This window comes from Battus philenor, unplaced genomic scaffold (assembly GCF_028537555.1).
Source record: "Battus philenor isolate CCGP_79_NKW_IND1 unplaced genomic scaffold, ilBatPhil1.0.hap1 SCAF_28, whole genome shotgun sequence".
Lineage (NCBI taxonomy): Eukaryota > Metazoa > Arthropoda > Insecta > Lepidoptera > Papilionidae > Battus > Battus philenor.
The window spans coordinates 6,389,273-6,405,940 of record NW_027181691.1 but is presented as its reverse complement, the minus strand read 5'-3'; positions in this window follow the sequence as shown (position 1 = coordinate 6,405,940).

The window sequence follows — 16,668 nt, the reverse complement described above, 5'->3', positions numbered from 1 at the left end:
TAAATTCTTGATCTATTTCCTGACTAGTATTCTCCACAACGTTGTAGAAAACAATGTCACCGTTCATGTCATGTAATATAGTTATACAAAATCTATAACTTATGTAATACCTAATTTTTTTACGTAACTTTGTCTTTTTCCCGATGCAAGTGGCTTTCTAATAGATAATACTGGACTAATTGATGTAATCAATGGTTAGGCCTGTAAAACAAAAATTGTCAATGTATTTGTAAATTTATCAGTTATAATGTTATATTACATTTTTTCATTATTTTTATAGATAATAAAGTTTCTCATTATCAGATAAAAACAATCGATCAAACTGTGGAACTAATTAAAAAAAATTGAAATCAGAAAACACATATTGTTTACTTAAAAGTGGAAAGTCGCTTAGGATTGCAGAGGATTTCTAACTGCTGACATGATGATGAAATATAAAAAAATAGATTAATTAGTGATTAATTAACAGATAAATTCAGTCGATGGAACCTTGGTCCGGTCGTCTCATGTAACCTAAAGCAGAAAAGCTCAAGGCGTTAAACTTACACTTACTTATTTCTTGGAGCGTCTGCCAAAGCGATTTAGGGGCCTGACGTTCACTTAATATGGTAAAATGCTTAATGTAATGGCTCCCCTATGAATTATGTCATTGAAAAAAGTTTTAGTGCCTAAAACCTAATGAAACAATGAAACTCGGCATTATATACGCTTCTGTAATAGGGTTCCATATAGTGTTCAGAAACCTCGAATTGCTAGATTTAAAAAAATGATAAGGAACGTTTGTGTGTTACGAGTAAAACACTCTAAATGACCTCATGGAAAAAAAACACACCGTGTGAACAATGTGTTCGCTTCCAGGCTACTTCATCGACAACTTCATAACAGGCAATGTTATATACTTATTTTATGTTTTATACTTCAATGTTAGTTAAATATGTAATTATTTTATATTTAAAAATATATACAGTTAGCCTTAGGTCTATTGATTTGAGGTCATCCGAACTGATGTTAGAATCATTTTGTCAGCAATAACAGATGAAATCCAAACATATATTGCCCAAAGAATATTTAAATTTATATTTGAACGCCAAAGAGTAAACTGTATTAGTAAATCTATACAGAAAAGAGTTTCTTCATTCTTAATCCTATTTTAGTTATGGAAAAAATGTAAAATATAATCGATTGTAGTAAAGATTTGCTTGTTTCGCAAATATAATTGACGCCCATTCAATCCACTTGCAGATGAAATTTCTAAAAATATTTTTTTAGCTGACTCCTATTAGACGAAATCTCTCAATAGTATCGTACCTGATATCATGATGAGTCAGTACAAAAGTGGTAATTTCTTAAATATAGTGTGATTATTTATAGATGTGAAAGCTTTAAGGCATTAAATACATACATTAGCTCTTTTGCAAGCCAAAAACTTTGAAGCTTTTTCTTTTTTTCATTCCGTATAAAGGTATCACTCTGAAATGTAACATTAAAATATTCTCTATTACAATTCTCTATTACAATGCGATAAGCTAATAGCTTCTTGCAGTACAAAGTCTGCTGGAACAGATAGTAAATAATAATTCATTTTAATATTTAGTAATCTGTATTTTGAAAACGTTTTTAATTTGTAATACCAGTAATTTATTTTCATACTTTCATACATAATTATATATTCATAACGTTATATTTCTAAAACCGAATGAAAAAAAGAAGCAAATGGTTATAGCTTTTACCTCTTCTAGATTATATATCTATAACCTGTGTACAGAGAGATATGCCGAATTGGATCATTCTGCTTTAGATATATTAAAGTAAATATATAAGGCAGGATGAATCAGTGCCCAAAAATATGAAACCACGTAAAAGCTTGTCACAACTGACAATTTTAAGTAGAAATTATACGCTTTTCCACAACATAAAACGGTTTCATTCAGAGGTGAAGCTAAATAAAAATCAAAGAGAACTGAGTGACAATTTATTATTTAATATCTGACTCATCGTGAAAATCATATGTAACGCATAATCTCGAGAAACGATAAATGACTCAAATTCTCGTAGGAACGGATTATTTGTCACGTCGTAAGAGGTTTTCTTCTAACACAAGATGATTTTAATTCTTGTATTAGTTTAGTAAGTGAAACAGGGATTCTAATCAAAGTAAGATGCTATTAAAAAATCTAAATCTGATTCTAATTCTAGTTTTAAAATATAATACAGAGTTCGATTTTCAAAGGGTATGTAAATTAATTTCAAGTGACGTTTAATTGATAATTATTAAAAAATATCACGAAATAAATCAAGAAAAATGCTGTTATTCAAATGCTCTATTCCAATATCACACAGTAAAGATTATTTCGGATAATATGGGCCGGGAATTTCATCACTCGATACGAAGCAGACTATTATAATAATATAGAATAATCTTTGTTGGTTGAACATATCCAATTAAAATAAAAAAAACAACCTTTCCCCGGCCCGCTTCGCGTAGCCCGCAATGTATTTTCTAGATATAAATTCCACTATTAGTAATAGAATAGGCTAAACGCCCTCTCATCTCCTTTGTGACTGGAATTTTGTAAAATCTAACCAAATTTCAAGTCTACAAGCCTTATAGTTTCAGAAATATCGAGATGAATCAATACATACATAGAAATCTTTTATTGGTGAATATGTACTGGTAAGTGACTGTATCAAAATCCCTTTAATGCGTATAATAGACGCGATATACATAAATCCGCGAGGAAGTAGTTAATAACATATAAAGAATTTTTAATGAAACGCAACGATCGTCGCCGAGTCCACTAAAGTTAAGTATTTCTTAAACTAAATGTAAAAAACAAAATACGCAAACGTGTTTGTTTTTCTTAACATAAAGATAACGCGATGTCCCATTGATAGACGCGACTGTAATAGACATACGTCTAGCCAGAATTAACTCGCTGGCATTCGGGAAAATTCCTGGCGCTTGCCTGTCGTTTGACCTAAATCGTTGTCAATATGTAAAAAAGAAAAATTAACATGTTACGGTAAACTGAATTTTGAATTATACAATTTTAAATGTCATTTATTAATCATATAAGATATAATAAAATGTTAAATTCACAAGTTTATTTGAATGCACGCATTTCCTCCAAAGACCATTCTACTAATATATTAATTCAAATATTAACTGTGATGAACTTAACGATTAAATTTCTTTTCATATATTAAGTAATACAAAAGTCTTTATGATAAGTTCATACGAATTGAAAATATGCAGAGTGTGTTAATATACAGGATGATTGTTGTTATGATATGATATGTAGATAATCGCGGAAATACTAAGAAGTTGAACATTTAAACTTAAAATATTGTTATAATGTATTGACTATTATATGCAGTTATGTTTAAAATAATAAAGTTAAAGTTTAGAAATTACACAGAATGATTGGTTATAACTGTACAAACTTTAAATGGGTATGTACGGCTCATTTGCTACCAAAAAGTTTTTAAGTTTTTACATCTATTCCCAATCACCTGTATAAAGCGAGCAATCTGAAATATGGTACATTAATTTATTAGTTTCTGTTGGCATACAAAGAGGATTCTGTATGATTATAACTTCCTTTATTACAAAGTTTGTAAGAACAGATAGTAAACGATAATTAATTTTAATATGTAATAATCCGAATTTTGAAAACGCTTTATCTTACTTGTTTTTAATCAATTATCTTGCGGATAGGAATAAAACATGATGCTTAATTATGACTATTCTGGTGGATGTAAATGAAGTACTATTACAGTGGATTGCTTTCTGATTTGATTATTACAGTAGTTATGGTTTTATGGCGGTAATTAGCGAATTCGTATATGTAAAATTGGCTTTCTTAGAAGAGCGTAGCCGTATTGTGATATCTAGTATGTTCAATCGCAAACACAATTAAAAAAAAGAATACTTGTTTTGGTAAATGCTCTCTTTTACGTAGGTCGAAAAATTCCCCAACAACAAACAAAAATAGTGTGCTGTTTCTCCACATCTGCGACAATCACTATGGCACGTAAAAATGAAAAAGAAATCTGTATTTTCGGCTAAATAGCAGCAAGCATGCCTCACTTACTCTATTTATTTAGTCGCTAGTTGTGGGCTGCATTATGCCTTGCAGCGAGCGTCTGTCGGCTGATATGAAGATCATGTATTATTTACCATATTTTATTTAGCTGTATGTAATGCCTTTTTTATTTATTAATTAGAAATCTTGTTTTTTTTTTGCTTTTTCTGACTTATTCTTAACACACAATGTTCACTGGCTTTAAGCTTGTGTATTACATATAACCACATATGAGTTTCGCGTTTGAATTTTATTTATCATCTAATATTTGTTGTAATACTTAAGATGGACCTATTGGTTTGTTCGGCAAATAAATGAATAAATTTTATACCTCGAGGTGGCGAACGCAATCCCTTCGCAATAGATATTTTTATTTCAAAACTTTGTATACTTCCTCATCGCAATGTATCGATAGAACAATTGTGCCTCTTTTATCAGTATTTTATTGCAAAAGAATATCTGAATATTTATTAGTTGTCGTTTAATATTTACGAAATATTTGAACCAAATATATTAATAAAAATTTGTACGTATTTTTTATTCTTCGTTCTTGTGATTCTGATCAGAACTTTTTTTGTTTAGAATTCCTAGTATTCCAAAGAGTTAAACTAAAAATCAAACCTTTTATTTTGTATAATAAATGTCTTACTTCACTGGGTGTTAGTCGATTTAGCCGACTACAAGAATGTATCATTATTTAACGCGAGAGATAATTTTGGCGGAACTCTTCATAAGCGTCGTGACTTCCCGAGAGTGGGTGACATAACGGGAAGCATTCCCTAACCCAAGTTTTATTTATACCAGTCTAGTCTCGACAAGCACTCGTGTTCGTCCACCGGGTATTATATTTTGTACATTCGCGTATCATACGCGATCATATTGTTACGGTGCACTTGACGCCGGCGCTAAGAAACTTGGTTGAAGTGCAACAGTACGGAATTTGTGATTTAATAAGCAATGGCTGCGGAAGCTGGATCAAAAAGGCTTTCGAGGCCAAAGATAACCCTTCAGATCCCTGATGCAACAACTCCTACACCTGTAAAGAGCCCTCCAACGGCTTCATCTATTTACAGGGGCAGTCCAAGGTACTATAAACCACCTCAGACCCCTGGATCCCACGTCTCTGACCCACATGGAAATCCATACTACAATCCCTTCATGCACATGTATCATAACAAAGCTTCGGAATTTATGTTCAAACAATTCGAAGGTTTCAAAGACTTTACTATGAACACGGCTAAAAGCGGACTGAGTGCCGGTGAGAAGTCTGCATTTTGGTTCTATAACAGATTAAAACTGTTATCCAAAAGGTGGTTCACACATCTGTTCTTGACATTGTGTTTGGTTGTGTACACTCTTATTGGTGCCGGTATATTTGCAGCTTTAGAAGGTGAGTAAAATTGTTTTAGTTTTATATTTTCATTCCTCTATAATGATCATGTTATCAACCGTTTGTTATAAACAGGTGACTAAACATTTAATAAATTTTATACTTAAAAAATTATAACATAAGACATAGTAGTTAACAATTAATCAATCCAAAATTCACCGCGTAAAACATTACTAATAAACTTTATTAAATTTATTATATAATATTTTTAACTAGAAATTTTTTTTTATAAACGAAAAGTTTATTTTGATGTGAAAACCGTTAAAGTTATCGTAAGTAATCTTCGTTTGTTATTTTACACTTCAGTTAAACAAATATTTACCGAGGATAGCGCACTTTAAGGGTTAGGGTAGAGACGTGCGACAAAATGTATTATAAAATAACAAAGCATGGGCGAGAGCAGTAATTGAAAATGTTTTTATTTATTTAATATTAACCACGTGTTTTTGAAGCTGTATGATTCAATGTTACCGAAACGAGAAACGGAATAAAAATAATGATTGCTTTGATGTTTTGATAACACGCTCACATATATGGATGGACGGATCTTGTCATTTTTTCGATCTTCTAGAGAAATCCCGAGCACAGGTTTCTTTATGGCCCGTTAAGCGACTGTGAGTTTGCCAATGAAGCTTTAAAAGAGACTACGTGTCTGTGCGATAAGTCATCACAGTTATAACATAGCAAAATTTGAAAACATTTCATTTTTCTCTTGAAAATCTTATACAGGAACATCGAACACTGTTTGGCGCTGAGTAATTGATTTAATACTGCTTTCGCTTTATCTATCGAACCAACGCATTCATAACTAGTATTACCGAATTCGTACAAACATTCGATACAGCCGTAGTTAAAAGGTTTACATAACACGATAATAGGTAGCTTTTATTTTCTTTTATTAACATTAGAAAGGGATACAGTTTTCCACAGATTTTTCCATTTAATTGCCCGATCTACACTACAACTATGGTTACCTTGGGCCACTTGAAAGTATATCTTATTACTAGACCGTAATTACCGTGATTGTGACATTTTCAAATGAAAAATTATTATATTTATGTACTCCTATTTACCAGCAGTTGTCTAAAATGGTTATCTATTTTTGTTCAACATTGTTTTTAGAATCGTTCACGTGTATTTTTCTTTAATTATTTTGTAAAATTAGCGTTAACAAATACTATTTAAAATTTTAATTTTAATAATTTTATTTCTTGGTAATCTAATCAGTTTGTCTATTATTATTTTCTAAAACTGTGTTACATGACGAACTACGCCGTAACTCACTGTAATAATATTGGTCAAGCGACACATAAAAAATTAAAGAATAATAATCATTACTTTTAGAATCTAAATAAGATGATATATTAATATATGTAGACTACCGTTCTCAAAGTGGTCTATGTCCACGGGAGACTGCGTTGGCGTGACTAAAAAATGGAGTGTTTGTAATTCGTAACCTTCGGTTCACGGAAATTTATCTGTATTCAATATGGAATGGATGGAAAGGCGACATAGTTAGGGTCGCGGGAAATCGCTGGATACGACTAAAGCAAGACCGGTCATCGTGTTATTTTTGTGGAGTTCTATGCCTTGCTGTAGTCTATTGGCTGAAAAGAAGTAGAAGGAATGCCGGTTTGACTTCGTCTTATAATGTAAGCAAATAATATAAAAATATTTTATAATATTTTACATATTCTGTATAATGTAACGTGACATGAAACTTGCTCCCGCTGTCCGCAAATATCCATATTTAAAACTAATCTAGACATTTATTTGAGATTTTGGCATATTGTAAAAATATAGTTGCAGGAGGTACTCCAGAACCAGCCAAATATTAAAAGTGTTTTATGAGAATAAAAACTCTTGGAACGTCTGTTCTAGAAGTAGTTGTTAGTATTAAACAATATTTCCGGTCCGGTGATTGAATGTATTACGCTTGTGTCTACCCACCACTTATCCAATTGCGACATCAATACATTCGTGAATTAATCTTGTACAAAGGAGCAAAGAAATAAGTCATATTTAAAATTATATTTTATTATTCCAAAGAAATTGTAGAAGTACTATTAAAGTTGACAGCAGAGATAATTAACAATGAGTAGGTACTCTCATAAAGTTGATACTTGAGACGACAAGAAAAAAAGGGAATTCGGTGTATATTTACCCCTTAATTTAGGTCGATGAATGAAAATTTTCAGTGAATATTATTTCGAAGAAAAATTAATTAGCGGCCTGAAATAACAAACCAGCGAATTATTTTAATTCTTAGAACACTTCATCCCTACTTTAATGTATTATATATTATTCATACAAAAAGAAATACTAAAAAAATACAGATATGAATTGTTTTAATTCTGTTGTAGCCTATTTTAACCTCTCCAATTCGGTTTTCTATTACTTTCTCTATTTATTACTATGCATTACATATGAAACTTGCTTTTGATATAAGGGCTTAAATGAAGGCTTGCGAGTGACAGTTCTTATAAACAGATATGATATTTATTATGATTTAATAATAGAACTTCTATTTTCTCTTCTCCTTTATTCTTTCGTCTTTATTATTTCTTTCTCTTATCTTTCTATTTTTTTATAATTCTCTTTGTATAGCTTATTTGCAACTGTCTAAGAATCGTATTTTTTTTAACTTTTATGTTATATTTGTTTTTACTTTTTTCATGTAATTATGCAATTTCTTTTTATTGTAGGCACTTTATTAAATATATTATACCTTAATAGTTAATTTAACAAAATACCCTCATCTCTATTCTTAAGATTAAAACAGCGCTTTCGTTTCAATCTTTTATCTATGTATTGCCAGCATTTTAAAGTTTATGAGAAGTTGCTTAAATTTACTGTAAAGTTTATTTATGTTATAACGATTTCACTTTTTTAATGTTTTGATATTTAAAATACCTTTACCAGATAGTGATATTAACAGCACAAAGCAGTCTTTTCGGAACTTATACAACAACATACACAAGCCATATTTTAACGCTTGCTCCGTCGCGTAACATTCGTCGCTTATCTATGCACTGGAGTTCACCTTCACCGACTAATGCTGCTTTGGGTACACGTTCCAGAAATGAGCTAATTGCTCTTGACTGCCCTAAATCCACAATTAGGTTGTAGAGAGATTTTACAGATATGCCTCTTGGTCCTAGCTACATACATTATTTATAAATTTATTTCTAGTTATTTCGTTTACTCGATCGCAGTACTTGTTACTAATGTACAAGTTCAGTGGTGTCCTTAAAATAGGAATAAGTTTTGTTAAGAAGATACCACTGCCGCTTCCACATGGATTCTAAAGAGTGATTGTTTGTATGTTTAAAAACTTTAATTGGATAAATATAAAGCTTATCTGCGGTTAATTAATGTACGGTACACACTATCGAAAAATCAGTGGTTTTAAAAATTATAAATAACAAAAAGATAATAAAGTAAGAAAAATCGTTTTCACAATTCGGATTGTTAAATATAAATATGAATTATCGATAACTATTAGTCCCTACATACGAGTAGTTACTACTGCCAGGAATTATTGGCCTATCACATTCCGATAAAAAAATTCTGAGTTATTGAATTTTTTACAACTATTTCCAAACACCATGTATAAAGATACATGGTGTTTGGATATAGTTGTAAAATCTTTAAAACATTTTGCTGACGAATGAGCAAGACATCTACCCCTTTAAAGTTTTACAATAATTACCAAATAAACTGTATATCTTTTCACATGTATTAAATTTAAATTATGTACTGTTTGAGGTGAAAGTTCGATAGGATATTCCTACCGTACTCAATTCCTATCCAAGGAAGCGAACAATTGATCATATCGAGAGGAGGAAAAGATTTTTATCCATATACAATGTGAATCGAAACATGGAATATTATCATACTAATAAATTAAAAGTGATTGTAAATAAACTATGAGTGAAACATATTTTCTTGAAGAAATTATTTTCGAATCCGTTTCTTTAGCAATAAAGAGCCTCACACCATTACTTTGAATAAAGCTGAACGCTGGGAACAAGATTTATCCATTTAACATAAGGGCGACATCGCCGGTTGGAGCGTGCCTTTGCGCTTTTGCCTTTGTCGTTTTGTCTTCCTATGTAATTACCATTTAATTGAAATTGCATATTTTCTATACATGATCAGATTTCTTGAGAATTTCTTCCGTAATTTAAAATCACTGTGTATAACACAGTTTTGAGATAACTTTACCTTTTTATTTAGTTCCTAGGCTTGGCGGCTCGTCGTCAGTCGTCTGATAAGGTTGTAAGCCGGACGATTTTTACTTTTTTTTGGAGATTTTCGACGGAGGCCAATGTCTAGCATTGTATGTCCTACGATCGAAATGATGACGATGATAATGATAACACTCAAAAAATAATGGAACTTTCAACTGTCAATTTTATTTATAACTCGGGTATAAGTGTACAAGTCGGTCTAATAAAAAAAAAATTACTACAAGTTTGATTTTTGCTTAGCATCAAAACCGCGAGTGCAATTATGTTATGAATAATTTAACAGTATATATAAAGTGGTAATTCCTTGACAAAGTTTAAAGTGAATTTACGTAATGTAGTGTAATATTCCTGAAAGCCTTGGCTTTCCGCAGAAATTTAATTTTAATGTTGTGGAAATATTACAGCGTAGGAAGACACTCAGTTCTAAAAAGGATTCAATTCATAAGCGGATTGAAAAATTGTATGAAATCACCAAAATGATAGAAAGTAATTTTACAGAAAAAAAAAATATAGATTTTCAAATTGGACTGGAAAAAAATTTATCACGTACAGAAAGTTGACACTGAATTTATATTTTATTTTGTAGTGTACAGGATGTACCATATACCAATGTAGATTTTTAAAAAACAAAGGAAAAAAATTATATCGTTCGGGTGTTCTGCAGATCATTGGGAAAATTCTTCCATACGACATTGGAGGTTAAAAACACGCCTGCAAGCTGTTACAATCGCCACCATTTCTTCTTGATTGTTTTGCTTTAATTCTGCATTGTTTTCGGAGAAAAACAAGAGACTGTTTTTTAGGTGTTCGTATTGCATACTTATTTCACGCTGGCATTAAGTGTGATCACAAGTGACTAAACTTTTGAGAAACGCGCGACCGAATGATACTCCGTTCGTTCGTCTTACCTCACGCAACGTTATGTTATTTTTAAATAAAATAAAAGTTAACTTTTTGTCTACCCTAAATTTTAGATACTGGATGTAAAAATAAACATTTATTTAAATAAAAAAAAATAAGATAAAAAACTATTGTAAAATTTTTACCGAGATTAAAAATTAAAATTATAATCGTTAATAGTAAGTAATAATTATAACGTACTAAAGATGACGAATTTTACACAGAGTGAGTCTCATTTTTATTCTCTAATATAATACTTACTAGCTCCGCAAAAGTCGTCGTTTCATCAGGTAACCTGCACCGACGCCGATAAGCGCTAAGAAAATATTAATCTAAAAAGATCCAGAATGATGGAACGCTGAACCCTTCTGATAGCAGACATCTCTCGCGGCGCATATATTATGACAAATTAAATGTCTTTTTAATACACTATTGTATTGGCTGTACAGAGGTTATACTAAAAAAATGTGCAACTCTATGACATAGGGGATAAATGTCAGTCTATAAAAAAATAAAAAGACTACACTAAAATGGTAAAACAAAATTTTATATTACTCTCTATATTTTTCACAATGCAAAGCGGGCAGGAAAAGGCAAAATAGGGCAAAATAGGCAAATAAAAAATAAAGACATATGTAATACTATTACCTTCAAGATTCTTGCTATTTTTCTTCATTGTTTGTGAGTCGTGGTTCTGATATAAATCATATGAAGGCATCTTCTTCATTACTTATGATTGTGTCAGAGTCTTTAGCTACAAGGCTTTTACTACTCGAAAAGAGAAGGATTACTTTACCGGTTTTCAGTGGATTCTTTAAATAACATTAGATCCTAGTTAAATCTTTTTGATACTAACGGATCACCTCGAGATGTATCCAATGTAATAAAAAAAAAACATCGAAAATAATATTAGACGTTACCGCAATAAGATGAATATAATCATAACATAAATGAACCACCGAAATTACACTTCTAATATTCTTTAAAATATTTTTAGATACGTGGGCGCCCCGTACTACCGCTGTCGACGAGATTTTGTGAACACTTTTAATGTTATTATTCCGTTCAATGTCCTCGCAGATCTTCCAAGTAAAATGTGTCATTTTACAAATTGAAAATGTTTTAATATTACAAAATCTTTGGTGAAACAATAAACACTTCACTTTAAGACGACTAGAAAGACGAATACAAATTTTGTTTTATCGTAGTTTATTTCAAATTAATGAGTTAATATTGGTCACGGCATATGTCTATGCTGTTAATTATAATGGTGGGACTTTTCGCGTAATTGCGTCCATATAACGTATAATAATTTTATCTATATTTGTACACTTTAAGTTTGGTTATTACTACTATTTTTAACTTTAATTTAATCAAATTCATTAGATATATTAATGTTGAAAAAATATTAATATTTTCGACAGACCAGCTCCACATATATAATATTATTTATAACGAGGATGAGCCACTTTAGATCATTTATAGTGATGACTTGTGGACGCGAAAAATGTCGGAAAAGCTCCATTTGATAGAAACTGTCAGTGCTCTCCGTTAATAGCATCTTTCGTCTTTACTATATCTACGAGGGCACAAATGTCCTCTAAGATCATATTTTTTTCTCTTCTTATCTGTGAAGAGTTTTCGAAAAACTTAGACAGGTTTTCTTATTTATGATCACCTTCTGAGCAGTGGTAGACCTGCGGTAGAGGGCTGAAATTTGTAATCGAATGTCGCGGGTTCGATTCCCAGGATACAACCTTATATAATTCACACTTTTTGCATTTTTTATGTGAGATTGCCACTGTTCAAAAACAAGTTTACAAAGGTTGGGCAGCAGCGTCCTTTGCGTATCATAACACGACACTGCGATCACCAACCCGCCCACCATTCGAGGCGATTTTGGTATATCCCCCAATTAATATATTTGGGGTGGGCCTTGCATTTTGCATCTATGGGCTGAGCCGACACCTGAATACAGTCGTTAAAGCAATTTATTCCAACAAAATTTATTTTACACCATAATAGCATTTAGTTACGAGTTTTGGTTGAGTAAACTTTTAAAATTTAATTTATGATAATTCAAAGAGCGTATATTGTGTAACCGCACTGAGGTGTCCACAAAAGATTATTTATTTTTAAGGATCCTAGAGATTCGATCGATAGTCTGTCTTAAAAATGTTACTTGCGTGTTGTTTCTATCCACCAAATTTCTATCGTCAAAAGGACCCTCGGAACGTCAATAAAAAAATACCAGAGCAAAGCACATAATCGGGGGATAACTTATTCTGTAAACAATGTTTAATTCTTTATAGAGAATATAGTTATAAAATCTCACACATATTTTACCAAGAACACAACAATTTTATTAAACCGTTGTCACCCATGGAGATACAAGGAATACGATTCGGACTACACATTCAAATCTCACCTAATGTAGGACTTCTCTTTTAGTATACACCAGATGCCGATTACTACGTTATTCATTTAACAAAACTTTTTCTTTGTATTTGTAAGAGGTTTATGATAACTATGGAATTGCAAAACTTAACAAAGACGTAAGAATCTTTAACTTCTAATAATTTCGTTAAACAAAATTCATCGAAGTAGAATCTTAATTAAAGCCAATGTTCTTTCAAATTTCGATATTCAAAATGTAATGGAATATGCCTTTATCGGCAAAAAGTTTTAATGCTGAGAAGTTGAACCTCTTTAGTCTTTACTCTTTACTCCGCAAACTTCGATAATACGCGCCGTTTGCAGCCTCCAGTGGAAGTTCGCAATGAAGTTGTAACGTCATTACGGTTCTCTAAAAGCTACAGAGCACTCCGAATTCAAAAATAAGATTGCACTAAGCAAACTTCTACAATATAATTCATAATAGCATAAACCTTTTTTACTCATTAGCTTTAAGATACAGGAATAAAATATTTGACTACTTTACAAAAAAATATTGTAATGCATAATTACGAACTGTACAATTGTAATTACCAAAATGTACATAGACCCACCCATGTATTTGCATTATTACATTGCAGTATTGGTACCAAAATTCTATGGATAAGATGAGCCTATCACCTATTCAGTTGATTAAAAAACAGGAGAAACTCAGCGCTATATATTTTTTTTAATATGACAATATATATTCAGTTAGCATTGACATAGCTAGGAGGCAAAATTATTATAACCAAGGTGCAAGGTTTTATCTCCTTTGAATTTGCATATATTTTAGGAACCTTTAGCTTACAAAGTGCTTAGAAATGTTTTTGTAAATCTAGCCCTAGGAAGTTTTGAACCTTATTTGGAATTGTCTTATACCATAGGATGTGTACAAAGTTTACAAAGATTTATTTTATTCTTTGGCAATTATGGTAAATAGCATGGGATGACTACGTTTATCAATTCTCTGGTTAAAATTTTTAATCACTGAATCGTTGGTGGAGGAATCACAAAATCGTTAATATCGGGATTTTGTAAGATTTAAGACTGCAATTGATTCAATTGGCTTAGGATAGACTTTATCTTTAGCAGCCACAAAAATTTAAACCAGTGCTAAATAGAATGATTAGCGCGGCCAGGAAAACCTGTATCCTGTGGTTAGAAAAAAATAAAACGGTTATTAAACAGTTCTCTTTGAAAAATCCTTCCAATAAAAATCATATTAATTATTAAACTGATCTCATCAATTATAAAAGTATGGTCTAAATCTTCATTTAGTGCATTATTCTACGTGAGAATTTATTTACATGAAGGATACACACATTACGATACAGCCAAAACGCAAAACCAAAAACGTTTTTTTTTTTTAATATTTCAATGATGAATCTAACACGCGTATACATAGCATGATAGACAAAAAACCACAGTATGCTATTTTGTACATAATACTATATGAAAATAGAAGCTATTTTATTTTTCCAAAGCTGCACTATCTTAAGTAGCAAGATTATTGTAAGGCCTACAGATTCTAACAAAAAGATGTATAATTTTTAAAAAATTCTAACAGAGTAGGTTATGAACTAAAGAACAAATATTTCTAATTAAATTTATTATCGTTTAATCTCTATATAATTTCATTACAAACTTCCTGTAAAAGATATTAATAAATTGTTTAACCTTCTATTTAAAATTTGTGTAAAATTTAAATACAACTTTAACACTATGAGTATGTGGTTATTTAGATCAAGATCGTACAAATATATCTAACGTTGTTATTATTAAACCAAGGACCAGACGATACTTACCTTTAAATTTAATTAACTATGAAAAACATTCTTTAGTTTTTTGTTTATTTATTTATTCTACTCATATCTAATTACAGAATGCACGCAATACAGTAGTGACAGACATTTTATTATAATATTTTTTAGTACAACTTACTAATATTTTTCTACTTTCCTTTAAGTAGCGTTAACAACAACATATGTATTAATTTTAATGCAGAATTTTTCGAAATGAACGTTGTTCTTTAGACATGGTTAAGATAAAACATCTTTTAATAAATTTTAGTGTCATGGTCAGTGACTCCGACGGCACTACCTTCCCTCGCACCATTTGTTATTGTTCGAAGTGATCGTTTTTAAAAACATAAACCTCCCACCAGACATCCTGTACATATTTAGCTAAAGCTATTTATCTAACTTCCTATGAATAATAATCAATTATTATGGTTAATTTCTGACAAATGGTAATTTTATAAATATTGTACGGATTTTAAATTGTCTAGCTAAATGTCTTATAACTGTGTAATTAAAATTAATATTATAATGGCCTACGGCTTAGTTATTGTAAAGAGGTCTAGGCTGAGGGCTTTATCATCTTAAAACCATGATTCTGTGCATACTGTTACGTATTGTGGGTTCTGACTCGAAATGAAACACCACTGGTTCACAAGAAGTCCTTTATTCACAAATCAGATGGTCACCCTACTTTACCACAAAGTGTACTTTCGCTTAATCCAAACTACGTTTTCAAACCGCTCAAGAAATCACTGTCCAAATAACTTGATAAATAGTCACTTTGTATCATTGATCGTAGATCTTAATCTTATAGCTCAAAAACAAAACTGAACTGTCGTCATACACTGATTTATAGTACGGGTAAGGTTCTAGAAGTTAGAGAGAGTATTTGGTTAGAATTATCGAGAACCGTACACAAAAAACTATAAACAATTTCAATGTCACGCGTGATTACGGCATTTCTTGATACTAGGGTTCCGTGTTTATTGTTTAGAGGGTTCTGTAACTAGTGGTTTGTAACAATACCATAGAGCAAATAGCATTCGTCAAAGATCAAAAAAGCTATAATTAGCATTAACTCATCCATTGTTATAAAATATGTTTTACAATATAAGTTTTCATTGATGAAAGAATTAGAATATAGAAATTACTTTTGAGCCTGCTCACAGTGTAAATTCGCCGTGTAAATACCTTAAACTTTGCGACATCACGGCATTTACCTGATAAAGGTAAATTACGAAGCTTACAATTCAAACATTGTAAGTTCAGTGAACATTTGCGTTAATTAACACTTTACCCTTACATCGCAAAACTCCGTACAAACTGAAAGGTATGTTTGCTTACCTGCTTTGTTAGAGTTATTACTGGCAAAGTCGGATTTTAATTTATTAAACAAAGGTGTAAATCGAGAGCCGCTTTTTCTTTATTTACATGGAAATATTATCAAATGACTGATATTTACTATGTAATACTGGAGCAAGCAGTCAAACAAGGTTCAACTTTAAGAAGTAGGACAATCAAAAAAAGAAGAAGTAACTAATCTAGCTGGGCAGGGTCCTGTAAAAACGATTCTTTAAACTAGTCTCTAACTGTCAAACCTGTCAAATTAATCAAAACAAAATAAAAGCGCGACATGATGTAACAAAAAAATCGTGCGCTACAATCAATGAAAGAAGTAATAATAAGTAATAAACATTACATATATGTACATATACATAGCCTAAACCCTAAAGCTTTTTTTTGTAGGCGGGTTATCTCATATCTTATATATCGCTCGGTGAATATAACAACAATACCATATTCAT